A 26,398-nucleotide genomic window follows, 5' to 3' on the forward strand; every position below is an offset into this window, starting at 1 on the left:
CATAATATCTTGCAAGGAGTTTGCATTTTGAATCTTGACTATAGGTGAGACCATATTATAACTGTGATCTGTGTTTAAAGAGATCTGGAAAATATTTCCAAATAAGCTCCTAGGATTTAAGATGGATATTATCCAAATGTTCAAGGTTGAGGTGAGGCTGCCCACAGAAACTTTTTACCCTCCAGGAAAGCAGCATTTTCCCTTTTGGTCCCTATTATTTTCTCTTGACTATCTTGATTCTGTTCCCCTCCTTATCTCTCTCCTTCCTCTTCTTTCATACTGGCAGCTCTCCATCTCCCTGCCCCCAGTTCTGCTCCCCAGCTCAAGTTCCATCATTGATTTTCATTTCAGTTTGTTTTGGACCTGGACTCAGTAAACTCTTCCAGGCATGGGTCTTCTTCCCTTTTCCCTGTACCTTGGCTTTCTTGGGGATTCCTCCATGCTTGTCTGTTCATCCCTAAGATGACCTATGAGGAATGAAAGGAAGAGCTAGTGAGACCCCTGACTTTATGTCAGTGTGAATGTTCTTTTGTGGAGAATTTGACATTTCTTTAGTATTCAAAATTAAACCCATAACGAACCAGCAACTTATTCTGGTTCCCCCAAGGTCATACTTTTGAGTCGTGAAAGTGTTTTTTGATTTACATTTTCTTTGATTGTATCTGAAAAGGCCTGTTGGCCTGACAACTGTTGCTATGGGAATGATACTTGTGCTGTTGGGCAGTCACCATTATCAAAAGCATCAGGTGCCTGTTTATTCAGTGTGGATGAGGTTCTGTTCTAAAGCACATGTAAGTGACTCGCCCTAACCTATTCTCTCCTCCCTTATTGTAGACTGAGGGTCTATGTGACATACACCGAAACCATCCTAGTGATTTTAATTTTCCATTAGTGTCTTTCATTTTCCAAGATACTTCCTTTTTGAAAAACAGATATTAAAAACAAGATTTCAAGTAATTACACTTTCTGGTATGATTTATATGTAACATTGACCTATCTGATTGTCAGGTTGAAGAATAAACTGTTATTGAGAACTGACCTAATCAACTTGACCATGTACAACAATGAGCTTTTTTTCTGGTAGGTAATAATCATTCCTGGAATATTCAAGGTGGGTGAGGGTTAGCTGTTTCCTTCACAGCCTCACTGCCAGATGTGATGGAAACAAGTATCCTAACATTCTGCTCTACAGGATTTATTAAAGAGATGAGACAGGCATTAACAAGCAGGTACAAATAGTGCCTACAACCTGTTCTATTAGCTTGTTGAAGCCCCAGCTCTCAAGACAGATGCCATTATGTTCTAGATTTAGGGGCAGGCTCTGCATCAGGCAGAAGTCCCTGATCTAGTGATTAAGCATCTCTCAGGAATTAAAATGTTGGTCACCTTCCCCAATGCTTAGAGGTGACAACTGCAGGTGGATTTGTAGACACAAGGAGTATGCCTCAGATATGATAGCCAGTCATATTATACAAATATCGTTAATTTCACTGCTGCAAACCCATTTCTCACATTCATCATGCAGATTAACAAATGACTAATTTTATTACTGAACGCCTACTTCTGACCTTCATTTGGTCAGAGCATGGCCCCTTGCCAAGCTGTGGCTAACTGAAGCTGCTGGAATGTGGCCTTCTAATTAGGATATGGATGCCCACTTCTTCAGTGTGAAGACCCAGACCTTGGAACCCTGCTGAACCAGAGATAGCAGAACATCCACACAGCTACTTTCTTTCTGCTGTTCAAGAGGAGGTGACGTTGGACAAATGTGGCGAGCATACTTTATGAGGTCAAAAGTACTGAGTGGATCCAGTTCATAATGGATGATGAGTTAACCTTTGTGATGTCATCTTAAAATGGTTTACTGAATTAATGTTTATCTGTCTCACAAGGAAAATTTTTTTTACACCATTGAAGTTTCTAGTTGGTTCCACAGAAACCACCACAAACAGGCTTCTATTTTGAATATGCAACATTAGTAATTAGGTGAATAATAGTTTTCAATCAGTCTTTTTCTATAAAATCACCAAATAATCAGTTGCAAGAATTGAGTGTTCTCTACTTTTTATCCAAGTGATTCTTTTTAGGCCTGGTGAGTGGTTAAGAGTTATTTGCATTAACCAAGAGTTAAATGGCCTTGCACACAAGAGTCCCTTATGCAGGAGACTCCTGATGGGTGGGGGCAGGTTAGGAGTCTCTCATCTCTGGGGTCACATGGAAGTTGGGCATGCTGAGGTCTCTTGATTTGAGACATTTTATGAGCAATCAAATTCATTTACAATCTGGTTTGCTGACAAGGTGTGCAATTATTTTAAACATTACAATGTGAAAATCAGATGAGACCCTTCATAGACATTTTTTATGACAAGATGTCATCTAGTTGAGCCATCATTAATTGGCCTGGATTGCACATATTATTCAGGTTTTCCCCATTGGATTTTTTTTTTTTGTTCCATAAAGAGTGTTTTTTTTTTCTCAATATGGAAATGAAACATCATTACTTAAAGAGGAATAAGGATCGAAATTAGAACAGACTTCTTGTCAGAAACCGTTTAGCAAGAAGAGAGTAGAGGAGAATATTTCAAGTGTTCAAAGAAAAAAACCCCACCATTTTAGAATTTTAAATATAGTGAAGTTATCCTTAAAAAGTGAAGAAGAAATAAAGACTTTCTCGAGACAAGCAAAAACTGAGGTTAGTCAGCAGACCTGTCCTGAAAGAAATGTTAAAAGAAATTCTTCAGGTAGAAGGAAATGATATAGGTTAGAAACTCAGATGTGTGTGTGAAGAAAGAACATCAGAAATGGAATAAATGAAGACAAAATGTTTTATTTTTCATATTCTTAATTTACTCAAGTGAACTCTTTGTTTAGATTCAATTACAGTAACAGCGTTCTGTTCACTATAGCATGTGGTTAAGTGAAATGAATGACAGTAATGACACAAGGGAGAGGAGGGAGGAATTGGGAACACAGATGGTCCCTGATTTATGATGGTTTGATTTACAATTTTTTGATTCTATGATGGTACAAAAGCAATATGCATTCAGTAGGAACCATACTTTGAATATTTTCTTGGGCTATCGATATGTTATGATACTCTCTCTTGAGTCTAGGTAGCAGCAGCAAGCTATAGCTGCCAGTCAGCTGCAAGAGTCTGATGAGAACAACTTAGAGAAAGAAATGCATATTTTGGCTCATGATTTTGGAGATTTAGTCCATGGTGGGCCAACTCCACTGCTTTGGGCCTAAGATGAGGCAGCACATCATGGCAGACAGATATGGTAGAGGGAAGCTGCTTAGAATATGGTGGTCCAGATGCAGGGAGAGAGAGATGGGGGTTGAGGGGGGCAGGAAAGATGATCCTTTCCAGGTCACATCCCTAGTGAGTGACCCACCTCCCCCACCTGCCTACAGTTAACCACTCAGCCCTTTCAAACTAGGGTGGACTGATTAGAGTATAGCTGTCACAGTCTAGTCATTTTACCTCTGAATATTAACACAGGAGTTTTTGAGATGTACCTTGTATTCAGACCATAATACCAGCCTTTTATGTGCTTTTCTCCTCCCATCTTAGATAATAGGTATTTCAGTTACCTTTCCAATTCTTGATCAGACCACTGCTGTAAGGGTGATAGGTGACATGATGAATGTCTCTTAGACAGACTATATCTTTGCCCATTGTTGGATATAATATGCTATAAAGTGTGTTCCTTGGTGGTTCAGATGGGTACAGTATCTTTCATTTCAGTCCTTCAGCAGTGTTTTCAGCATTAGCTATCTACTGCTCAGTCCTAGGTATGTGTCTATTCCTGTCTGAAGGTGTAACCTTCTGGGCCTATTGGCAGTGGTCTTGTAATGTCAGCTATAATGGGTCTCTACCCTTGGAAAATATGTACCATAGCTCTCTGTGTCTCTTTCTTTCTGGCAGTCCCTGTTGGCATTTTGTACCTCAGAGGGTACAAGAGGAATATATTGATAGTCAGCCTATCTCTGCTTTGCTATAGCTTTCCCTGTGCCCTTCATTATGGGTCCAGGCAACTACTCAGCTGAATACACCAGGGTACACATTTATCAGTTTTAATCACTTCCTGTCCTGGAAGAGGATTCTTTTGGGCATTAATATGTTCATTAAGCCCCATCAATTCCCTTAGTGTGGTTTTCATAGGTCCATGCCGCATATGGCTGTCCCTTTAATAGTCTAGCTTTCTATCTGCCTTATGTGGAAAGCCATAGCTACTGCCCATGAGTCTATTATATACACTCAAACTTCAGGATTCTAAGTCCTTTAATTGTTACACGTGCTTCTGGACTTACATGGGGTTATGTCCTGATAACTCATTATAAGTAAAAAATATCCTAAATGGAAACTGCATTTAATACATGTAATCTACTAAATGTGATGTTTAGCAATGCAGAACACCAAAGAATATTAGATGTTTCCCTTCATGATCACATAGATAAGTGGAGCTGCAGCTAGCTGCCACTGTCCAGCATGATGAGAGAATATCATACTGTGCGTCAGTAACCTGGGGAAAAGATCAAAATTCAAAGTATGGTTTCTCCTGAATGCAGATCACTTTTGCACATCATAAATTTAAAAAAAAAAAGTAAGCCAAACCATTATAAGTCATGAACCATCTATACAAGGAAAACAGTAAGCAATTTTGGTCATTGAGCTGATTCCTTTCTTTTCTCTTTTCTCTTCCCTCCCCTTCCCTTTTTGTACTGGGGATTTAACCCGGAGTGCTTTACCACTGAATTATTCCCCCAAATCCCCCTTTTTATTTTTATTTTGAAACAGGGTCTCACTTAAGTTGCTGAGGCTGACATTGAACTTGGAATCCTCCTTAGTTTCCAGAGTTATTGGGGTCACATAGTGGCTTGCTGGGAGCCACTGTGCATTATTCTTAACCTTCTTCAACTAGTTTTCTCATCAGTTGTTGTACTGGTTGTGATGTGGTGGCCTTCCAGCAGAATGCTGTCTATTCTCATTGACTGCCTTACAAGCAGCTTTTTCTTGGCCAATTGGAAGTGGTTTGTAGAACACTGATCATGTGAAAACAGGATCTTCAGGTGGTGCCAAAGTTGATCCTAGAGGAAACAGTCTCCCTGATCATGAATATAGCGAGTAACTCCTTACATTCTTCTATTAGCATATTCTTGTATAGACCATTTCCATTTTATTATTTTACCATTTCATTTTATTTCCAGCTTTTCTGGGAATTGCCTTCCCTATGGAGTGTTTCTCTGACATTATCCAAGACATTGTGGATCTTTCAGATTTCAAGGGGCAATTTTCATTTATATCCAATAGCAAGCCAATAATTGTGTCTCAAATGACATACACCATACTTTCATGTATAGAAATTTCCTGGTCCAGAATCACACACACACACATACACACACACACACACAAAAAAAAAAAAAAAAAAAGAATCACAGTGGTTGCTGATGGATAGCACTCATGGTCTTTTGTCATGAAGTGTAAGCGTTTAAGTGCAGACTGAAGACATTCCCTAAATCAGATCTTCATGTGGATCATAGGGCCCAAAGGCATTGACTGAGCCACTGCTTTTTGTAATTCTGACATAGCCTGATGGTGTTCAGGTTCACACTCAAATCTAACCTTCTTTTGGGTAGATTTATTGTAGGAACTAGCAGTATTCCCGGAAGTGAGATATGCATTCTCTAGAATTTGAACAACATGACCAAGTGCTGTGTTTCTTGCTTGGTTCCAAGGGTAAACCATGACTATTTATTTTTTAGTTACCTATGGAATATCACAGGTGGCTCCTGCTTGAATTATTCCTAGTCATTTAACTCAGTCCTTTGAATGTTTGCTGGATTTGTCAATCAGCCCCTAAGATTTGTGTGTGTCACTGTTGGCTTTAATTCAGTCCTAGCTTACTTTTCAGTTTCTGATATTATCAGAATGTCATCAATGTAGAGTGTTATCATATTTGGATCCTGCAGTAGTCCAAATCCCTCCTGACCAAATAAGAACAATGAGCTGGGCAATTCAAATAACTCTGCAGCAACAATAAATGTAAATAGGAATTCTTTCTTGGGAAGGCAAGCTACAGTTGACTCTTTTTTGATTAAGGTATTGAGAAAAAAAATATTTGCAAAATCATCGCTGAATCACCTTTAACATGAATTTTTCTCACTATTAAAACCATATCAGGGACTGCTAGAGGTGGTATTATTTCATTCAAGCTACAGTAATTCATTGGTATCCAGAGCTATTTACTTTTTAATTTATTGAACATAACAAAATTCTATAAAGTGTTCTGGACCTGATGCTTTGAAACACGATCTTTTCTTACTGATATCTTGAGAGGTTGGCTAAATTGACCAAATTATGTATGCAATATACATATAGGAGTGTACCACAATGAATTTTATCTTTATGTATATTTATAAAGCACTAATTTATTGGTTAATATATAAACAGAAGGAATACTGTAGAATAAAGGAAGAGAAATGGGGAGGAAGGAAGGGAAAGAGGAAGTAATGGGGACTAAAAGGGAGCAAATTATATTCCATGCATTTATGATTATATCAAAATGAACCCCACTATTATGTATAACTATAATATACTAATAAAAACATTTTAAAAATAGAAAAGAGCCCAATGAACATTAAATTAATGCACTAACTAATGGACCTTTACTAGATTTATAATTAATATAGATAGAATTGAATTCCTATGACAAGCTGTTGGGAAACTCATATGGAAGGTCAGGAGGCCACTTTGTACACTGCCACTGTGATGCCATCATGATGAACATCATCATGTTCCCATTATCTGAATCTTGACACACCACAGGAATATCAGTGAGGTCAGAGGTTAGTTTAGCTACTTGCTGGGCTAGGGCAGATATCACCCTAGCACCATCATCTGACAGCATCTAATGGCTGCTGAGATTAAGTCCTTGTACATTTGTGCACAGGACTCCAGCAATGGATGGATTCTTCATTGTATCCTCCAAGTGCTGTTCTAAGGTTCCTCCATCCCACCTGCAGTCCACCCCAACTCAGGACCCACCCATCCACCTTTTTTATGGATCACACTGGGCTATTAATGTGCAGCAATTTGGTTTTGCCATATTATTGATTACGTTGGTAATCACTTTATCTACCAGGTGTTTTATATTGTGAACAAATGAACAATAGTAGGTAGGGGACGTGCTCCTCAGTCAGATGCAATGTTCCCCCCAACAGTATATTCAGGTAAAAGGATACAGCCACTTCACATGAAGTTTGTCTAGACATCCCAGTTCTCATCTAGGCTTCTTTCCAATCCCATCAACCAGTGCTTTCCTGTGTCCTCCCAGTCTAATTGTGGCCCCTCTTAGGACCTTACCAGCAGGTTTGGAATCACAGAGAATTGGGCTATCATGTCAAGGAGCCCAGAAAAATTTCCCCTTCAGTCCCTGGCCATTTTACCCATGCACATGAACTTGGCTTCCAGTCTCCAGCCAGGAGTCAGACCAAGAGACCATGGCTCCTTCATCAGTTCTTAACTCTGATTAATTGGTCACACACTCACCCTCAGTGATTCAGGATCAGTCCTCATTGTCATTCTTGCCTCCAGGCTTTAAAAATTCCTCCAAACTGTAATAAATAGGTCACATTTGTTTAGGATCTTTTGATGCTGGGAGGAGAAGCAGATAGGGGTCATTCATTTGGCCCGAATTTCAATAACGTCACTTTGAGACTTTTGGTCACATCAATGTCCATTTTCTTCACCCCATTCCTAAAGAGCCTTTGAAAACTTTCCACCCTCTTGAAGAGGTCCTTGTCTCTCCTCTTTGTCTTTTCCTATTCTCTTGTGAATCACTCTGATTTTCTTAGCTTCGTAAGGATCTGTACTGGGAAGCCAAGACAACATATTGGTTTGACTTCTCAAACAACTCCTTGATTTTGTAGCAGAAAGGTTACATGATAGGGTGTAGTATGTCCTTTTAAGGGGTCCTTTTGGTTATAGTATTTTTCTTGACTTGGGCAAGGAGCCATATCAAGTGGACGGATAGGCCAGTCTTCATGAAGCCAGTCCACTGTGGCTATCATGGGCAGTATATTAACCACATAGTGGGGTTTTCTTATTTGGCATTTAAAGGAAGAGCAGGATAATTCTCCTTCTCAGGATAAACACACTTTATAGCAGCCTGTGTCTCCTTGGGAGCAGGCCACTGTGGTTTGCATCATGTTAAAACCATCTGTGGGTATTCAGTGGTAAGCTGTGGGCCCAGCATCTATATTTGTTCCCTGCTATATCCAACATGTTCCTCTGTTTTGTAAAATTCAAAGCCAGTGGAGACTGCTCACAGCTGATTTTACTCAAGGTTCTTCAGGAAGCTGGCAGTGCCAACTCACAAAATGACACAACTCCTTTACTCTGTGTGTGTGTGTGTGTGTGTGTATGTGTGTATGTGTGTGTATTGCCTATTCCTGTTCTTTAATGATTTTTCTTTTTTTTTAATTTATTTTTATTGTAAACAAATGGGATACATGTTGTTTCTGTTTGTACATGGAGTAACAGTGTACATTTGCATATTCATACATTTACATAGAGTAACGATGTTTGATTCATTCCTTTATTTTTTTCCTTCTCCCCCACCCCTCCTACCTCTCTTTTCCCTCTATACAGTCCCTCCTTCCTCCGTTCTTGCCCCCCTCCCACCCCCCATTATGTGTCATCATCCGCTTATCAGTGAGATCATTTGCCTTTTGGATTTTTGAGATTGGCTTATCTCACTTAACATGATATTCTCCAGTTTCATCCATTTGCCTGCAAATGCCATAATTTTATTATTCTTTATAGCTGAGTAATATTCCATTGTATATATATATATCACAGTTTCTTTATCCATTCATCAATTGAAGGACATCTAGGTTGGTTCCACAATCTGGATATTGTGAATTGAGAGCTATGAACATTGATGTGGCTGTATCTCTGTAGTATGCTGATTTTAAGTCCTTTGGGTATAGGCCGAGGAGTGGGATAGCTGGGTCAAATGGTGTTTCCATTCCAAGTTTTCTAAGGAATTTCCACTCTGCTTTCCAGAGTGGCTGCACTAATTTGCAACCCCACCAGCAATGTATGAGTGTACCTTTTTCCCCACATCCTCTCCAACACCTATTGTTGCTTGTATTCTTGATAATCGCCATTCTAATTGGGGTGAGATGGAATCTTAGTGTAGCTTTGATTTGCATTTCTCTTACTACTAAAGATGGTGAACATTTTTTCATATGTTTGTTGATTGCTTGTAGATCTTCTTCTGTGAAGTGTCTGTTCATATGCTTAGCCCATTTGTTGATTGAGTTATTTGTATTCTTGGTGTAGAGTTTTCTGAGTCCTTTATATATTCTGGAAATTAGTGCTCTATCTGAAGTATGAGTGGCAAAGTGGAAGTATGAGTGGGAAGCCTTCCATTCTGTAGGCTCTTTCTTTGCATTACTGATAGTTTCCTTTGTTGAGAGAAAGCTATTTAGTTTGAATCTATCCCAGTTATTGATTCTTGCTTTTATTTCTTGTGCTATGGGAGTCCTGTTAAGGAAGTCTGATCCTAAACCAACAAGTTGAAGGTTTGGACCTACTTTTTCTTCTATAAGCTGCCGAGTCTCTGGTCTGATTTCAAGGTCCTTGATCCATTGTGAGTTGATTTTTGTGCAGGGTGAGAGATAGGGGTTTAGTTTCATTCTGTTGCATATGGATTTCCAATTCTCCCAGCACCATTTGTTGAAGAGGCTATCTTTTCTCCATTGCATATTTTTGGCCCCTTTGTCTAGTATGAGAAAATTGTATTTATTTGGGTTTGTGTCCATGTCCTCTATTCTGTACCATTGATCTACCTGTCCATTTTGGTGCCAATACCATGCTGTTTTTGTTACTATTGCTTTGTAGTATAGTTGAAGTTCTGGTATTGCAATACCCCCTGTTTCATTCTTCCTGCTAAAGATTGCTTTAGCTATTCTGGGTTTCTTATTCTTCCAGATGAATTTCATGATTGCTTGCTCTATTTCTGTAAGGTACATCATTGGGATTTTAATTGGAATTGCATTGAATCTGTATAGCACTTTTGGTAGTATGGCCATTTTGACAATATTAATTCTGCCTATCCAAGAACATAGGAGATCTTTCCATCTTCTAAGGTCTTCCTCAATTTCTTACTTCAGTATTTTGTAGTTTTCATTGTAGAGATCTTTTACCTCTTTGGTTAGATTGATTCCCAAGTATTTTTTTTTTTTTTGAGGCTATTGCAAATGGGGCTGTTTTTCTCATTTCCCTTTCAGCTGTTTCGTTGCTTGCATATAAAAATGCTTTAGATTTATGTGTGTTGATTTTATAGCCTGCTATTTTGCTGAATTCATTGATGAGGTCTAGAAGTTTTCTGGAGGAGGTTTTTGGATCCTCTAAATATAGAATCATGTCATCCGCAAATAGTGACAGCTTAAGTTCCTCTTTTCCTATTTGAATCCTTTTAATTTCTTTAGTCTGACTAATAGCTCTGGCTAAAGTTTCGAGGACAATGTTGAATAGAAGTGGTGAAAGAGGACATCCCTGTCTTGTTCCTGTTTTTAAAGGGAATTCTTTCAGTTTTTCTCCATTAAGAATGATGTTGGCCATGGGCTTTGCATAAATAGCCTGTACAATGTTCAGGTATGTTCCTAATATCCCTATTTTTTCTAGTGTTTTGAGCATGAAGGGGTGTTGTATTTTGTCGAATGCTTTTTCTGCGTCTGTTGAAATAACCATATAATTCTTATCCTTAAGTCTATTGACAATGATGGATTACGTTTATTGATTTACAAATGTTGAACCATCCTTGCATTCCAGGGATGAACCCCGCTTGATCGTGGTGCACAATTTTCTTAATATGTTTTTGGATACGGTTTGCCAATATTTTGTTAAGGATCTTTACATCTATATTCATCAAGGATATTGGTCTAAAATTTTCTTTCCTTGATGTGTTTTTTCCTGGTTTGGGTATGAGGGTGATATTAGCTTCATAAAATGAGTTCGGTAGGGTACCCTCCTTTTCTATTTCCTGGAATACTTTGAGAAGTATTGGAATGAGTTCTTCTTTGAAGGTCTTGTAGAACTCGGCTGAGAATCTGTCTGGTCCTGGGCTTTTCTTGGATGGTAGATTTTTATTTTTTTTTATTTATTTATTTTTTATTTATTTTTTATTGTATACAAATGGGATACATGTTGTTTCTCTCTTTGTACATAGAGTCAAGGCATACCATTTGTGTAATCATACGTTTACATAGGGCAATGATGTTTATTAATTTATTTTTCCCTTCCCCCCCACCCCTCCCATACCTCTTTTCCCTCTATACAGTCCTTCTTTCCTTCATTCTTACCGCTCTCCTTATCCCTAACCCTAAACCTAACCCTAAACCTAATGCTAACCCCTCCCACCCCCCATTATATGTCCTCATCCGCTTATCAGCAAGATCATTCATCCTTTAGTTTTTTGAGATTGGCTTATCTCACTTAGCATGATATTCTCCAATTTCGTCCATTTGCCTACAAATGCCATAATTTTATCATTCTTCATTGCAGAGTAATATTCCATTATATATATATATATGCCACAGTTTCTTTATCCATTCATCAACTGAAGGGCATCTAGGTTGGTTCCACAATCTGGCTATGGTGAATTGAGCAGCAATGAACATTGATGTGGCTGTATCTCTGTAGTATGCTGATTTTAAGTCCTTTGGGTATAGGCCAAGGAGTGGGATAGCTGGGTCAAATGGTGTTTCCATTCCAAGCTTTCTGAGGAATCTCCACACTGCTTTCCAGAGTGGCTGCACTAATTTGCAACCCCACCAGCAATGTATGAGTGTTCCTTTTTCACCACATCCTCGCCAACACCTATTGTTGCTTGTATTCTTGATAATCGCCATTCTAATTGGGGTGAGATGAAATCTTAGGGTAGTTTTGATTTGCATTTCCCTTATTACTAGGGATGTTGAACATTTTTTCATATATCTGTTGATTACTTGTATATCTTCTTCTGTGAAGTGTCTGTTCATTTCCTTAGCCCATTTGTTGATTGGGTTATTTGTATTTTTGGTGTAGAGTTTTTTGAGTTCTTTATAGATTCTGGAAATTAGCGCTCTATCTGAGGTATGGTTGGCAAAGATATTCTCCCACTCTGTAGGCTCTCTCTTCACATTTCTGATAGTTTTCTTTGCTGAGAGAAAGCTTTTTAGTTTGAATCTATCCCAGTTGTTGATTCTTGCTTTTATTTCTTGTGCTATGGGAGTCCTGTTAAGGAAGTCTGATCCTAAGCCAACAAGTTGAAGATTTGGACCTACTTTTTCTTCTATAAGATGCAGGGCCTCTGGTCTGATTCCGAGGTCCTTGATCCATTTTGAGTTGAGTTTTGTGTAGGGTGAGAGATAGGGGTTTAATTTCATTCTATTGCATATGGTTTTCCAGTTTTCCCAGCACCATTTGTTGAAGAGGCTATCTTTTCTCCATTGCATATTTTTGGAACCTTTGTCTAGTATGAGAAAATTGTATTTATTTGGGTTTGTGTCCATGTCCTCTATTCTGTACCATTGATCTACCTGTCTATTTTGGTACCAGTACCATGCCGTTTTTGTTACTATTGCTTTGTAGTAGAGTTGAAGATCTGGTATTGCAATACCCCCTGCTTCGCTCTTGCTACTGAGGATTGCTTTAGCTATTCTAGGTTTTTTATTCTTCCAGATGAATTTCATAATTGCTTGCTCTATTTCTGCCAGGTACATCATTGGGATTTTAATTGGAATTGCATTGAATCTGTATAGCACTTTAGGTAGTATAGCCATTTTGACGATATTAATTCTGCCTATCCAGGAACATGGGAGATCTTTCCATCTTCTAAGGTTTTCTTTAATTTCTTTCTTTAGTGTTCTGTAGTTCTCATTGTAGAGGTCTTTCACCTCTTTTGTGAGATTGATTCCCAAGTATTTTATTTTTTTCGATGCTATTGTGAATGGGATAGTTTTCCTAATTTCTCTTTCTGAAGATTCATCACTTATGTATAAAAATGCATTGGATTTATGAGCATTGATCTTGTAACCTGCTACTTTACTGAATTCACTTATGAGTTCTAAAAGTTTTCTGGTGGAATTTCCAGGTTCCTCTAAATATATAATCACGTCATCAGCGAACAGGGATAGTTTGAGTTCTTCTTTTCCTATTCGTATCCCTTTAATTTCTTTGGTTTGTCTGATTGTTCTGGCTAGAGTCTCAAGGACGATGTTGAATAGAAGTGGTGAAAGAGAGCATCCCTGCCTTGTTCCAGTTTTTAGGGGGAACGCTTTCAGTTTTTCACCATTTAGAATGATATTAGCCATGGGCTTAGCGTAGATGGCCTTTATAATGTTTAGGAATGTTCCCATTACCCCAATTTTTTCTAGTGTTTTGAGCATGAAGGGATGCTGTATTTTATCAAATGCTTTTTCTGCATCTATTGAAATAATCATGTGATTCTTAACTTTAAGTCTGTTGATATGGTGAATGACATTTATTGATTTCCGAATGTTGAACCAACCTTGCATCCCTGGGATAAAACCCACTTGATCGTGGTGCACTATCTTTGTAATATATATTTGTATGCGATTTGCTAAAATTTTGTTGAGAATTTTTGCATCGATGTTCATTAAGGATATTGGTCTGAAATTTTCTTTCCTCGATGTGTCTGTGTCTGGTTTAGGTATCAGGGTGATATTGGCTTCATAGAACGAGTTTGGTAGGGTTCCCTCCTCTTCTATTTCATGGAATAGTTTGAGGAGTATTGGAATGAGCTCTTCTTTAGAGGTTTTGTAGAACTCGGCTGAGAACCCATCTGGTCCTGGACTTTTCTTTGTTGGTAGGCTTTTGATGACCTCTTCTATTTCATTGCTTGAAATTGATTTATTTAAGTTGTGTATGTCCTCGATTCAGTTTAGGTAATTCATATGTCTCTAGAAATTTGTTGATGTCTTCAAGGTTTTCTGTTTTGTTGGAGTATAGATTTTCAAAATAGCTTCTAATTATGTTTTGTATTTCACTCGTGTCTGTTGTGATGTTTCCTTGTTCATTCCGAATTTTAGTAATTTGAGTTTTCTCCCTCTTTCTCTTTGTTAGTGTGGCTAAGGGTTTATCAATTTTATTTTTTTTTCAAAGAACCAACTATTTATTTTGTTAGTTTTTCCAATTGTTTCTTTTGTTTCGATTTCGTTGATTTCGGCTCTGATTTTAACTATTTCCTGTCTTCTACTACTTTTGGTATTGGTCTGCTCTTCTTTTTCTAGCGCTTTGAGCTGTAGTGTTAAATTGTTTATTTATTGATTTCTACTTCTTTTTTTGAATGCGCCCCATGAAATAAATCTTCCTCTAAGTACTGCTTTCATAGTGTTCCAGAGATTTTGATATGATGTGTCTTTGTTCTCGTTTACTTCTAAGAATTTTTTTATTTCCCTCCTGATGTCTTCTGTTATCCATTCATCATATAATAGTGTATTATTTAATCTCCAGGTATTGGAGAAGTTTCTGTTTTTTATTCTGTCATTTCTTTCTAATTTCAATCCATTATGATCTGCTAGAGTACAAGGTAGTATCTCTATCTTCTTGTATTTGCTAACAGTAGCTTTGTGGCATAAAATATGGTCTATTTTAGAGAAGGATCCATGTGCTGCTGAGAAGAAAGTGTATTCATTCTTTGTTGGATGGTATATTCTATATGTGTCCGTTAAGTCTAAATTGCTGATTGTGTTGTTGAGATCTATAGTTTCTTTATTCAATTTTTGTTTGGATGATCTATCCAGTGGTGAGAGAGGTGTGTTAAAATCGCCTAGTATTATTGTGTTGTGGTCTATTTGATTTCTGGAATTGAGAAGGATTTGTTTGACGTACGTGGATGAGCCAATGTTCGGGGCATAGATATTTATGATTGTTATGTCTTGCTGATTTATGCTTCCCTTAAGCAGCATGTAATGTCCTTCTTTATCCCTTCTGACTAGTTTTGGTTTGAAGTCCACATTATCTGAGATGAGGATGGATACTCCAGCTTTTTTGCTGTGTCCGTGTGCATGGTATGTTTCTCCCCATCCTTTCACCTTTAGTCTATGGGTGTCTCTTTCTATGAGATGAGTCTCTTGCAGGCAGCATATTGTTGGATTTTTCTTTTTAATCCAATCTGCCAGTCTGTGTCTTTTGATTGATGAATTCAGGCCATTAACATTCAGGGTTATTATTGTGATATGATTTGTATTCCCAGTCAATTGACTCATATTTGTTTTTGACATGATTTGGTTTCTCCTTTATTTGGCTATTCCTTTAGGCTAGCGCCTCCTGTTGCTGATTTGCATCGTTGTTTTTCCTCATGGAATATTTTGCTGAGAATGTTCTGTAATGCTGGCTTTCTTTTTGTAAATTCCTTTAGCTTTTGTTTATTATGGAAGGATCTTATTTCATCGTCAAATTTGAAGGTAAGTTTTGCTGGGTATAAGATTCTTGGTTGGCATCCGTTTTCTTTCAGGGCTTGGTATATGTTGTTCCAGGCCCTTCTAGCTTTTAGGGTCTGGATTGAAAATCTGCTGATATTCTTATTGGTTTCCCTCTGAATGTAATGTGATTCTTTTCTCTCGCGGCCTTTAAAATTCTGTCTTTATTTTGTATGTTAGGTATTTTCATAATAATGTGCCTTGGTGTGGGTCTGTTGTAATTTTGTATGTTTGGAGTTCTATAAGCCTCTTGTACTTGGTTTTCCATTTCATTCTTCAGATTTGGGAGATTTTCTGTTATTATTTCATTGAATAGATTGTTCATTCCTTTGGTTTGTTTCTCTAAGCCTTCCTCAATCCCAATAATTCTTAAATTTGGCCTTTTCATGATATCCCATAATTCTTGTAGATTTTGTTCATGATTTCTTTTTCTTTTTTTTTTTTTTTTTAACCATTTTATACTGTGTCTTTATTTCTTTTTTTTTTTTATTTTTTATTTTTTTTACGTTTACATAGGGTAATGATGTTTATTATATTTTTCCCCTCCCCCCCCACCCCTCCCACCCCTCCCACCCCTCCCACCCCTCTTTTCCCTCTACACAGTCCTTCTTTCCTTCATTCTTACTGCTCTCCTTAGCCTAACTCTAAACCTAACCCTAAACCTAATGCTAGCCCCTCCCACCCCCCATTATATGTCCTCATCCGCTTATCAGCGAGATCATTCGTCCTTTAGTTTTTTGAGAATGGCTTATCTCACTTAGCATGATATTCTCCAATTTCGACCATTTGCCTACAAATGCCATAATTTTATCATTCTTCATTGCGGAGTAATATTCCATTGTATAAATATGCCACAGTTTCTTTATCCATTCATCAACTGAAGGACATCTAGGTTGGTTCCACAATCTGGCTATGGTGAATTGAGCAGCAATGAACATTGATGTGGCTGTATCTCTGTAGTATGCTGATTTTAAGTCCTTTGGGTATAGGCCAAGGAGTGGGATAGCTGGGTCAAATGGTGTTTCCATTCCAAGCTTTCTGAGGAATCTCCACACTGCTTTCCAGAGTGGTTGCACTAATTTGCAACCCCACCAGCAATGTATGAGTGTTCCTTTTTCACCACATCCTCGCCAACACCTATTGTTGCTTGTATTCTTGATAATCGCCATTCTAATTGGGGTGAGATGAAATCTTAGGGTAGTTTTGATTTGCATTTCCCTTATTACTAGGGATGTTGAACATTTTTTCATATATCTGGTGATTACTTGTACATCTTCTTCTGTGAAGTGTCTGTTCATTTCCTTAGCCCATTTGTTGATTGGATTATTTGTATTCTTCGTGTAGAGTTTTTTGAGTTCTTTATAGATTCTGGAAATTAGCGCTCTATCTGAGGTATGGTTGGCAAAGATATTCTCCCACTCTGTAGGCTCTCTCTTCACATTTCTGATAGTTTCCTTTGCTGAGAGAAAGCTTTTTAGTTTGAATCTATCCCAGTTGTTTATTCTTGCTTTTATTTCTTGTGCTATGGGAGTCCTGTTAAGGAAATCTGATCCTGAGCCAACAAGTTAAAGATTTGGACCTACTTTTTCTTCTATAAGATGCAGGGTCTCTGGTCTGATTCCGAGGTCCTTGATCCATTTTGAGTTGAGTTTTGTGTAGGGTGAGAGATAGGGTTTAGTTTCATTCTATTGCATATAGTTTTCCAGTTTTCCCAGCACCATTTGTTGAAGAGGCTATCTTTTCTCCATTGCATATTGTTGGAACCTTTGTCTAGTATGAGAAAATTGTATTTATTTGGGTTTGTGTCCATGTCCTCTATTCTGTACCATTGATCTACCTGTCTATTTTGGTACCAACACCATGCCGTTTTTGTTACTATTGCTTTGTAGTAGAGTTGAAGATCTGGTATTGCAATACCCCCTGCTTCGCTCTTGCTACTGAGGATTGCTTTAGCTATTCTAGCTTTTTTATTCTTCCAGATGAATTTCATAATTGCTTGCTCTATTTCTGCCAGGTACATCATTGGGATTTTAATTGGAATTGCATTGAATCTGTATAGAACTTTAGGTAGTATAGCCATTTTGACGATATTAATTCTGCCTATCCAGGAACATGGGAGATCTTTCCATCTTCTAAGGTTTTCTTGAATTTCTTTCTTTAGTGTTCTGTAGTTCTCATTGTAGAGGTCTTTCACCTCTTTTGTGAGATTGATTCCCAAGTATTTTATTTTTTTCGATGCTATTGTGAATGGAGTAGTTTTCCTAATTTCTCTTTCTGAAGATTCATCACTTATATATAAATATGCATTGGATTTATGAGCATTGATCTTGTAACCTGCTACTTTACTGAATTCACTTATGAGTTCTAAAAGTTTTCTGGTGGAATTTCCAGGTTCCTCTAAATATATAATCATGTCATCAGCGAACAGGGATAGTTTGAGTTCTTCTTTTCCTATTCGTATCCCTTTAATTTCTTTGGTTTGTCTGATTGCTCTGGCTAGAGTCTCAAGGACGATGTTGAATAGAAGCGGTGAAAGAGGGCATCCCTGCCTTGTTCCAGTTTTTAGGGGGAACGCTTTCAGTTTTTCACCATTTAGAATGATATTAGCCATGGGCTTAGCGTAGATGGCCTTTATAATGTTTAGGAATGTTCCCATTACCCCAATTTTTTCTAGTGTTTTGAGCATGAAGGGATGCTGTATTTTATCAAATGCTTTTTCTGCATCTATTGAAATAATCATGTGATTCTTAACTTTAAGTCTGTTGATATGGTGAATGACATTTATTGATTTCCGAATGTTGAACCAACCTTGCATCCCTGGGATAAAACCCACTTGATCGTGGTGCACTATCTTTTTAATATATATTTGTATGCGATTTGCTAAAATTTTGTTGAGAATTTTTGCATCGATGTTCATTAAGGATATTGGTCTGAAATTTTCTTTCCTTGATGTGTCTCTGTCTGGTTTAGGTATCAGGGTGATATTGGCTTCATAGAACGAGTTTGGTAGGGTTCCCTCCTCTTCTATTTCATGGAATAGTTTGAGGAGTATTGGAATGAGCTCTTCTTTAAAGGTTTTATAGAACTCGGCTGAGAACCCATCTGGTCCTGGACTTTTCTTTGTTGGTAGGCTTTTGATGACCTCTTCTATTTCATTGCTTGAAATTGGTTTATTTAAGTTGTGTATGTCCTCCTCGTTCAGTTTAGGTAGTTCATATGTCTCTAGAAATTTGTTGATGTCTTCAAGGTTTTCTGTTTTGTTGGAGTATAGATTTTCGAAATAGCTTCTAATTATGTTTTGTATTTCACTCGTGTCTGTTGTGATGTTTCCTTGTTCATTCCGAATTTTAGTAATTTGAGTTTTCTCCCTCTTTCTCTTTGTTAGTGTGGCTAAGGGTTTATCAATTTTATTTATTTTTTCAAAGAACCAACTATTTATTTTATTAATTTTTCCGATTGTTTCTTTTGTTTCGATTTCGTTGATTTCGGCTCTGATTTTAACTATTTCCTGTCTTCTACTACTTTTGGTATTGGTCTGCTCTTCTTTTTCTAGTGCTTTGAGCTGTAGTGTTAAGTCGTTTATTTGTTGATTTCTACTTCTTTTTTTGAATGCACCCCATGAAATAAATCTTCCTCTAAGTACTGCTTTCATAGTGTCCCAGAGATTTTGATATGATGTGTCTTTGTTCTCGTTTACTTCTAAGAATTTTTTTATTTCCCTCCTGATGTCTTCTGTTATCCATTCATCATATAATAGTGTATTATTTAGTCTCCAGGTATTGGAGAAGTTTCTGTTTTTTATTCTGTCGTTTATTTCTAATTTCAATCCATTATGATCTGATAGAGTGCAAGGTAGTATCTCTATCTTCTTGTATTTACTAATAGTAGCTTTGTGGCATAAAATATGGTCTATTTTAGAGAAGGATCCATGTGCTGCTGAGAAGAAAGTGTATTCATTCTTTGTTGGATGGTATATTCTATATGTGTCCGTTAAGTCTAAATTGCTGATTGTGTTGTTGAGATCTATAGTTTCTTTATTCAATTTTTGTTTGGACGATCTATCCAGTGGTGAGAGAGGTGTGTTAAAATCGCCTAGTATTATTGTGTTGTGGTCTATTTGATTTCTGGAATTGAGAAGGATTTGTTTGACGTACGTGGATGAGCCAATGTTCGGGGCATAGATATTTATGATTGTTATGTCTTGCTGATTTATGCTTCCCTTAAGCAGCATGTAGTGTCCTTCTTTATCCCTTCTGACTAGTTTTGGTTTGAAGTCCACATTATCTGAGATGAGGATGGATACTCCAGCTTTTTTGCTGTGTCCGTGTGCATGGTATGTTTTTCCCCATCCTTTCACCTTTAGTCTATGGGTGTCTCTTTCTATGAGATGTGTCTCTTGCAGGCAGCATATTGTTGGATTTTTCTTTTTAATCCAATCTGCCAGTCTGTGTCTTTTGATTGATGAATTCAGGCCATTAACATTCAGGGTTATTATTGTGATATGATTTGTATTCCCAGTCAATTGACTCATATTTGTTTTTGACATGATTCAGTTTCTCCTTTATTTGGCTATTCCTTTAGGCTAGCGCCTCCTGTTGCTGATTTGCATCGTTGTTTTTCATCTCTTCCTCATGGAATATTTTGCTGAGAATGTTCTGTAATGCTGGCTTTCTTTTTGTAAATTCCTTTAGCTTTTGTTTATCATGGAAGGATCTTATTTCATCGTCAAATTTGAAGGTAAGTTTTGCTGGGTATAAGATTCTTGGTTGGCATCCATTTTCTTTCAGGGCTTGGTATATGTTGTTCCAGGCCCTTCTAGCTTTTAGGGTCTGGATTGAAAAATCTGCTGATATTCTTATTGGTTTCCCTCTGAATGTAATTTGATTCTTTTCTCTCGCGGCCTTTAAAATTCTGTCTTTATTTTGTATGTTAGGTATTTTCATAATAATGTGCCTTGGTGTGGGTCTGTTGTAATTTTGTATGTTTGGAGTTCTATAAGCCTCTTGTACTTGGTTTTCCATTTCGTTCTTCAGATTTGGGAAATTTTCTGTTATTATTTCATTGAATAGATTGTTCATTCCTTTGGTTTGTTTCTCTAAGCCTTCCTCAATCCCAATAATTCTCAAATTTGGCCTTTTCATGATATCCCATAGTTCTTGGAGATTCTGTTCATGATTTCTTACCATCTTCTCTGTTTGTTCCACTTTGTTTTCAAGGTTAAATATTTTGTCTTCAATGTCTGAGGTTCTGTCTTCCAGGTGTTCTATCCTATTGGTTATGCTTTCTATGGAGTTTTTAACTTGGTTTATTGTTTCCTTCATTTCAAGGATTTCAGTTTGGTTTTTTTTCAGTATCTCTAACTCTTCATTGAAATGATCTCTTGCTTCCCGTATTTGGTCTTTTAACTGTTGATTGGTGCGATCATTTAATGCCTGCATTTGCTCTTTCATCTCCTCCTTCAATGCCTGCATTTGCTCTTTCATCTCCTCATTAGCTTCCCTGATCGTTTTAATTACGTACATTCTGAACTCCCTTTCTGACATTTCTTCTGCTGTGCTGTCATTGGGTTTTATTGATGTAGTATCTAGGTTTGTTTGGGACATTTTCTTCCCTTGTTTTCTCATAATGGTCAGTTGTCAGTGGGACCCTGAGATATTGCAGTTTTCCACTATTGGCTTATAGTGTCCCAGTAGATTTCCAGTGTATCACCTCCCAGCCTTCAGTAGCCTGATGTCTTGGAGGAATCTGATAAAGCAGCTCATTCGAAGAATACTGCCCCTAGCCCCCTACTGGTTCCACGTTTTGGAACTGGCTCTGTGCGGAAATGCTCTCACTGTGGGCCTGCACCGTGCAGCTGGCCGTGTGGGAAGAGCCCACTGCCGGAGTGTGGAAGACTACCTTGGGAAGACTCAAGCTGCCCTGCCCGGCTCTGCTACGCCACCTCTATCTGGGCCTGCCACCCGGGCTGAGCTTTACCCAGTGGGCAGACTCACCCGTGGCTCCACTTCAGTCTGAGTCTCTCAATGCCTCCCCTTCTTAACTCCTGGGTTCTGGAGCGACCGGGGGTGCAGTCTCCCTCTAGGCCGCCATCTTGGATCGCCCCGTGAAGAGAGCCCGCAGCCGGAGTGGGCAGAGCCGCCTGAAGAGGTCTCCGGCTGCCCTGCCCTTATCCCTGAGGCTGATTGCAGATCGAGGCTCTCCGCTGGTTCTTTGCAGGAGTACACTGCACTGCAGCAGCTCCGGGACTCGGAGCGTGCTCTGTTCAGACAGGCTCTCACTAGCGGGCCAGTTCCGTTCCGAGAACCTGGAGAAGCTGGCTGTGTGGGCGGGGCCCACTGCCGGAGTGCGCAGGACTGCCTGTGGATGACTCTAGCTGCCCTGCCCGGCTCCGATAAGCCACCTCTATCTGGGCCTGCCACCCGGGCCGAGCTTTACCCAGTGGGCAGACTCACCCGTGGCTCCACTTCAGTCCGAGTCTCTCAATGCCTCCCCTTCTTAACTCCTGGGTTCTGGAGCGACCGGGGGTGCAGTCTCCCTCTAGGCCGCCATCTTGGATCGCCCCGTGAAGAGAGCCCGCAGCCGGAGTGGGCAGTGCCTCCTGAAGAGGTCTCCTGCTGCCCTGCCCTTATCCCTGAGGCTGACTGCAGATCGAGGCTCTCCGCTGGTTCTTTGCAGGAGTACACTGCACTGCAGGGGCTCCGGGACTCGGAGCGTGCTCTGTTCAGACAGGCTCTCACTAGCGGGCCAGTTCCGTTCCGAGAACCTGGAGAAGCTGGCTGTGTGGGCGGGGCCCACCGCCGGAGTGCGCAGGACTGCCTGTGGATGACTCTAGCTGCCCTGCCCGGCTCCGATAAGCCACCTCTATCTGGGCCTGCCACCCGGGCCGAGCTTTACCCAGTGGGCAGACTCACCTGTGGCTCCACTTCAGTCCGAGTCTCTCAATGCCTCCCCTTCTTAACTCCTGGGTTCTGGAGCGACCGGGGGTGCAGTCTCCCTCTAGGCCGCCATCTTGGATCGCCCCGTGAAGAGAGCCCGCAGCCGGAGTGGGCAGTGCCGCCTGAAGAGGTCTCCGGCTGCCCTGCCCTTATCCCTGAGGCTGACTGCAGATCGAGGCTCTCCGCTGGTTCTTTGCAGGAGTACACTGCACTGCAGGGGCTCCGGGACTCGGAACGTGCTCTGTTCAGACAGGCTCTCACTAGCGGGCCAGTTCCGTTCCGAGAACCTGGAGAAGCTGGCTCTGTTCATGATTTCTTACCATCTTTTCTGTTTGGCCAACTTTGCTTTCAAGATTAAATAATTTGTCCTCAGTGTCTGAGGTTCTGTCTTCCAGGTGTTCTATCCTATTGGTTATGCTTTCTATGGAGTTTTTAACTTGGTTTATTGTTTCCTTCATTTCAAGTATTTCAGTTTGGTTTTTTTTTTTCAGTATCTCTAACTCTTTATTGAAATGATCTCTTGCTTCCCGTATTTGGTCTTTTAATTGTTGATTGGTGCGATCATTTAATGCCTGCATTTGCTCTTTCATCTCCACCTTCAATGCCTGCATTTGCTCTTTCATCTCCTCATTAGCTTCCCTGATCGTTTTAATTACGTACATTCTGAACTCCCTTTCTGACTTTTCTTCTGCTGTGCTGTCATTGGGTTTTATTGATGTAGTATCTAGGTTTGCTTGGGACATTTTCTTCCCTTGTTTTCTCATATTGGTCAGCTGTCAGTGGGACCCTGAGATATTGCAGTTTTCCGCTATTGGCTTATAGTGTCCCTGTAGATTTCCAGTGTATCACCTCCCAGCCTTCAGTAGCCTGATGTCTTGGAGGAATCTGATAATGCAGCGCATCCGAAGAAAACTGCCCCTAGCCCCCTACTGGTTCCACGGTTTGCAACTGGCTCTGTGCGGAAAGGCTCTCGCTGTGGGCCTGCACCGTGCAGCTGGCCGTGTGGGAGGAGCCCACTTCCGGAGTGTGGAAGGCTACCTTGGGAAGACTCTAGCTGCCCTGCCCGGCTCCGATAAGCCACCTCTATCTGGGCCTGCCACCCGGGCCGAGCTTTACCCAGTGGGCAGACTCACCTGTGGCTCTATTTCAGTCCGAGTCTCTCAATGCCTCCCCTTCTTAATTCCTGGGTTCTGGAGCGACTGGGGGTGCAGTCACCCTCTAGGCCGCCATCTTGGATCGCCCCGTGAAGAGAGCCTGCAGCCGGAGTGGGCAGAGCCGCCTGAAGAGGTCTCTGGCTGCCCTGCCCTGATCCCAGAGGCTGCTTGTGGATCGAAGCTCTCCGTTGGTTCGGGGGCTTGTCGGATGGTAGATTTTTAATGGCTTCTTGTATTTCGTTGCTTGATATTGATCTGTTTAAATCATGTATGTCCTCCTGGTTCAGTTTAGGAGAAGCATATGTCTCTAGAAATTTGTCAATGTCTTCAGTAGTTTCTATTTTGTTGGAATACAGATTTTCAAAGTAGCTTCTCGTTATGTTCTGTATCTCAGTGGTGTCTGTCGTGATATTTCCTTTTGCATCATGTATTGTAGTAATTTGAGTCTTCTCTCTCCTTCTGTTTGTTAGTTTGGCTAAGGGTTTGTCTATTTTGTTTACTTTCTCAAAGAACCAACTTTTTGTTTTGTCAATTTTTTTGAATAGTTTCTTTTGTTTCAATTTCATTGATTTCAGCTCTGATTTTAATTATTTCCTATCTTCTACTGCTTTTGCTGTTTTTCTGTTCTTCTTTTTCTAGGGCTTTGAGCTGTAATGTTAGATCATTTAGTTGTTGACTTTTCATTCTTTTCTGGAATGCGCTCCATGCAATGAATTTTCCTCTTAGTACCGCTTTCATAGTGTCCCAGAGATTTTGATATGTTGTATCGTTGTTCTCATTGACCTCTAAGAATTTTTTAATCTCCTCCCTGATGTTTTTTGTTATCCATGTTTCATTCAATAGCATATTATTTAGTCTCCGGGTAAATTAGTTGGAGTAATTTCTCTTTTTTATTTTGTCATTGATTTCTACTCTCAGTCCATTATGATCTGATAGAACAGAAGGCAGTATCTATTTTTTTGCATTTCCTAAGGGCTGCTTTGTGGCATAACATATGATCTGTTTTCGAGAAGGTTTCATGTGCTGCTGAGAAGAAAGTGAATCTGCTTGTTGATGGATGGAATATTCTATATATGTCTATTAAGTCTAGGTTATTGATTGTGTTATTGAGTTCTGTGGTTTCTTTGGTTGGATTTTGTTTGGAAGATCTATCTAGTGGTGACAGCAGAGCATTAAAGTCACCCAGAATTATTGTGTTGTGGTCTATGTGATTCCTGAAATTGAGAAGGATTTGTTTGATGTACAGGGATGCACCATTGTTTGGGGCATAAATATTTACTATCATTATGTCTTCCTCATTTATGGTTCCCTTAAGCAGTATGAAATGTCCTTCTTTATCCCTTCTGACTAACTTTGGCTTGAAGTCCACTTCATCTGATATAAGGATGGAAACCCCTGCTTTTTTACTGAGTCCATGTGCGTGGTAGGTTTTTTCCCATCCTTTCACCTTTAGTCTGTGGATGTCTTTTTCTATGAGATGAGTCTCTTGCAGGCAGCATATTGTTGGGTCTTTCTTTTTAATCCAATCTGCCAGTCTATGTCTTTTGATTGATGAGTTTAGGCCATTAACATTCAGGGTTATTATTGAGATATGATTTGTCTTCCCAGTCATTTGGCTTATTTTTGGTTTTTAAGTTGGTTTGGTTTCTCCTTTGAGTGGTTTTTCTCTAAGGTAGTTCCTCCCTTTGTTGACCTACATTGTTGTTTTTCATTTCCTCCTCATGGAATATTTTGTTGAGAACATTCTGTAGCGCAGGCTTTCTATTTGTAAATTCTTTTAACTTTTGTTTATCATGGAAGAATTTTATTTCATCTTCAAATCTGAAGGTTAGTTTTGCTGGGTATAGGATTCTTGGTTGGCAACCGTGTTCTTTCAGAGCTTGAAATATGTTGGTCCAGGCTCTTCTAGCTTTTAGAGTCTGGGTTGAGAAGTCGGCTGCTATCTCTATTGGTCTCCCCCTTTATGTAATCTGATGCTTTTCTCTCGCGGCCTTCAAAATCCTATATTTATTTTGAATGTTAGGCATTCTCATTATAATGTGCCTTCATGTGGATCTGTTGTGATTTTGTACATTTGGTGTTCTGTAAGCCTCTTGTATTTGATTTTCCATTTCATTCTTCAGGTTTGGGAAATTTTCTGATATTATTTCATTGTATAGGTTGTTCATGCCTTTGGTTTGTATCTCTGTGCCTTCCTCAATCCCAATAATTCTTAAATTTGTTCTTTTCATGATGTCCCATAGTTCTTAGAGATTCTGTTCCTGATTTCTTACCATCTTCTCTGTTTGGGCAACTTTATTTTCAAGATTAAATGTCTTGTCTTCATTGTGTGAGGTTCTGTCTTCCAAGTGGTCTAGTCTGTTGGTGATGCTTTCCATTGAGTTTTTTATTTGGTTTATTGTCTCCTTCATTTTAAGGATTTCCATTTGTTTTTTTTGAGAATCTCTATCTCTTTGTTGAAATGATCTTTTGCTTCCTGCAGGTGCTCTTTCAGCTTATTGGTATTATCATTCATTGCCTGCATTTGTTCTCTTATCTCATCCTTTGCTTCACGAATCATCTTAATCGTGTATAATCTGAAGTCCTTTTCTGACATTTCTTCTAACATACTGTCATTGGATTCTATTAATATAGAATGTAGATTTGTTTGGATCATTTTCTTCCCTTGTTTTTTCATGTTGTTCATGTATCTTCCCCTTTAGCAGTTCAGATCTGGGATATTGGAGATTTCCCCCTATAGACTTATAGTGGCCCTATAGGTTTCCAAAACCCTTTCTTTAAGGGGAGATCAATATTAGCAGTCCCCAAATCAGA

At 39.2% G+C, this 26,398-nt stretch overlaps 1 protein-coding gene and 1 pseudogene across 1 annotated transcript in view; one reads left to right on the forward strand and one right to left on the reverse strand.

Annotated features, from left to right (window-relative positions):
• Dtd1 (D-aminoacyl-tRNA deacylase 1) overlaps positions 1-26,398 on the forward strand; it is a 205,099-nt gene that overhangs the window by 89,702 nt on the left and 88,999 nt on the right. The window lies entirely within an intron of this gene.
• LOC124973050 (ragulator complex protein LAMTOR5-like) lies at positions 6,742-7,505 on the reverse strand (annotated as a pseudogene).

The sequence above is a fragment of the Sciurus carolinensis genome, chromosome 2 (genome assembly GCF_902686445.1).
Source record: "Sciurus carolinensis chromosome 2, mSciCar1.2, whole genome shotgun sequence".
NCBI classification, from domain to species: Eukaryota; Metazoa; Chordata; class Mammalia; order Rodentia; family Sciuridae; genus Sciurus; species Sciurus carolinensis.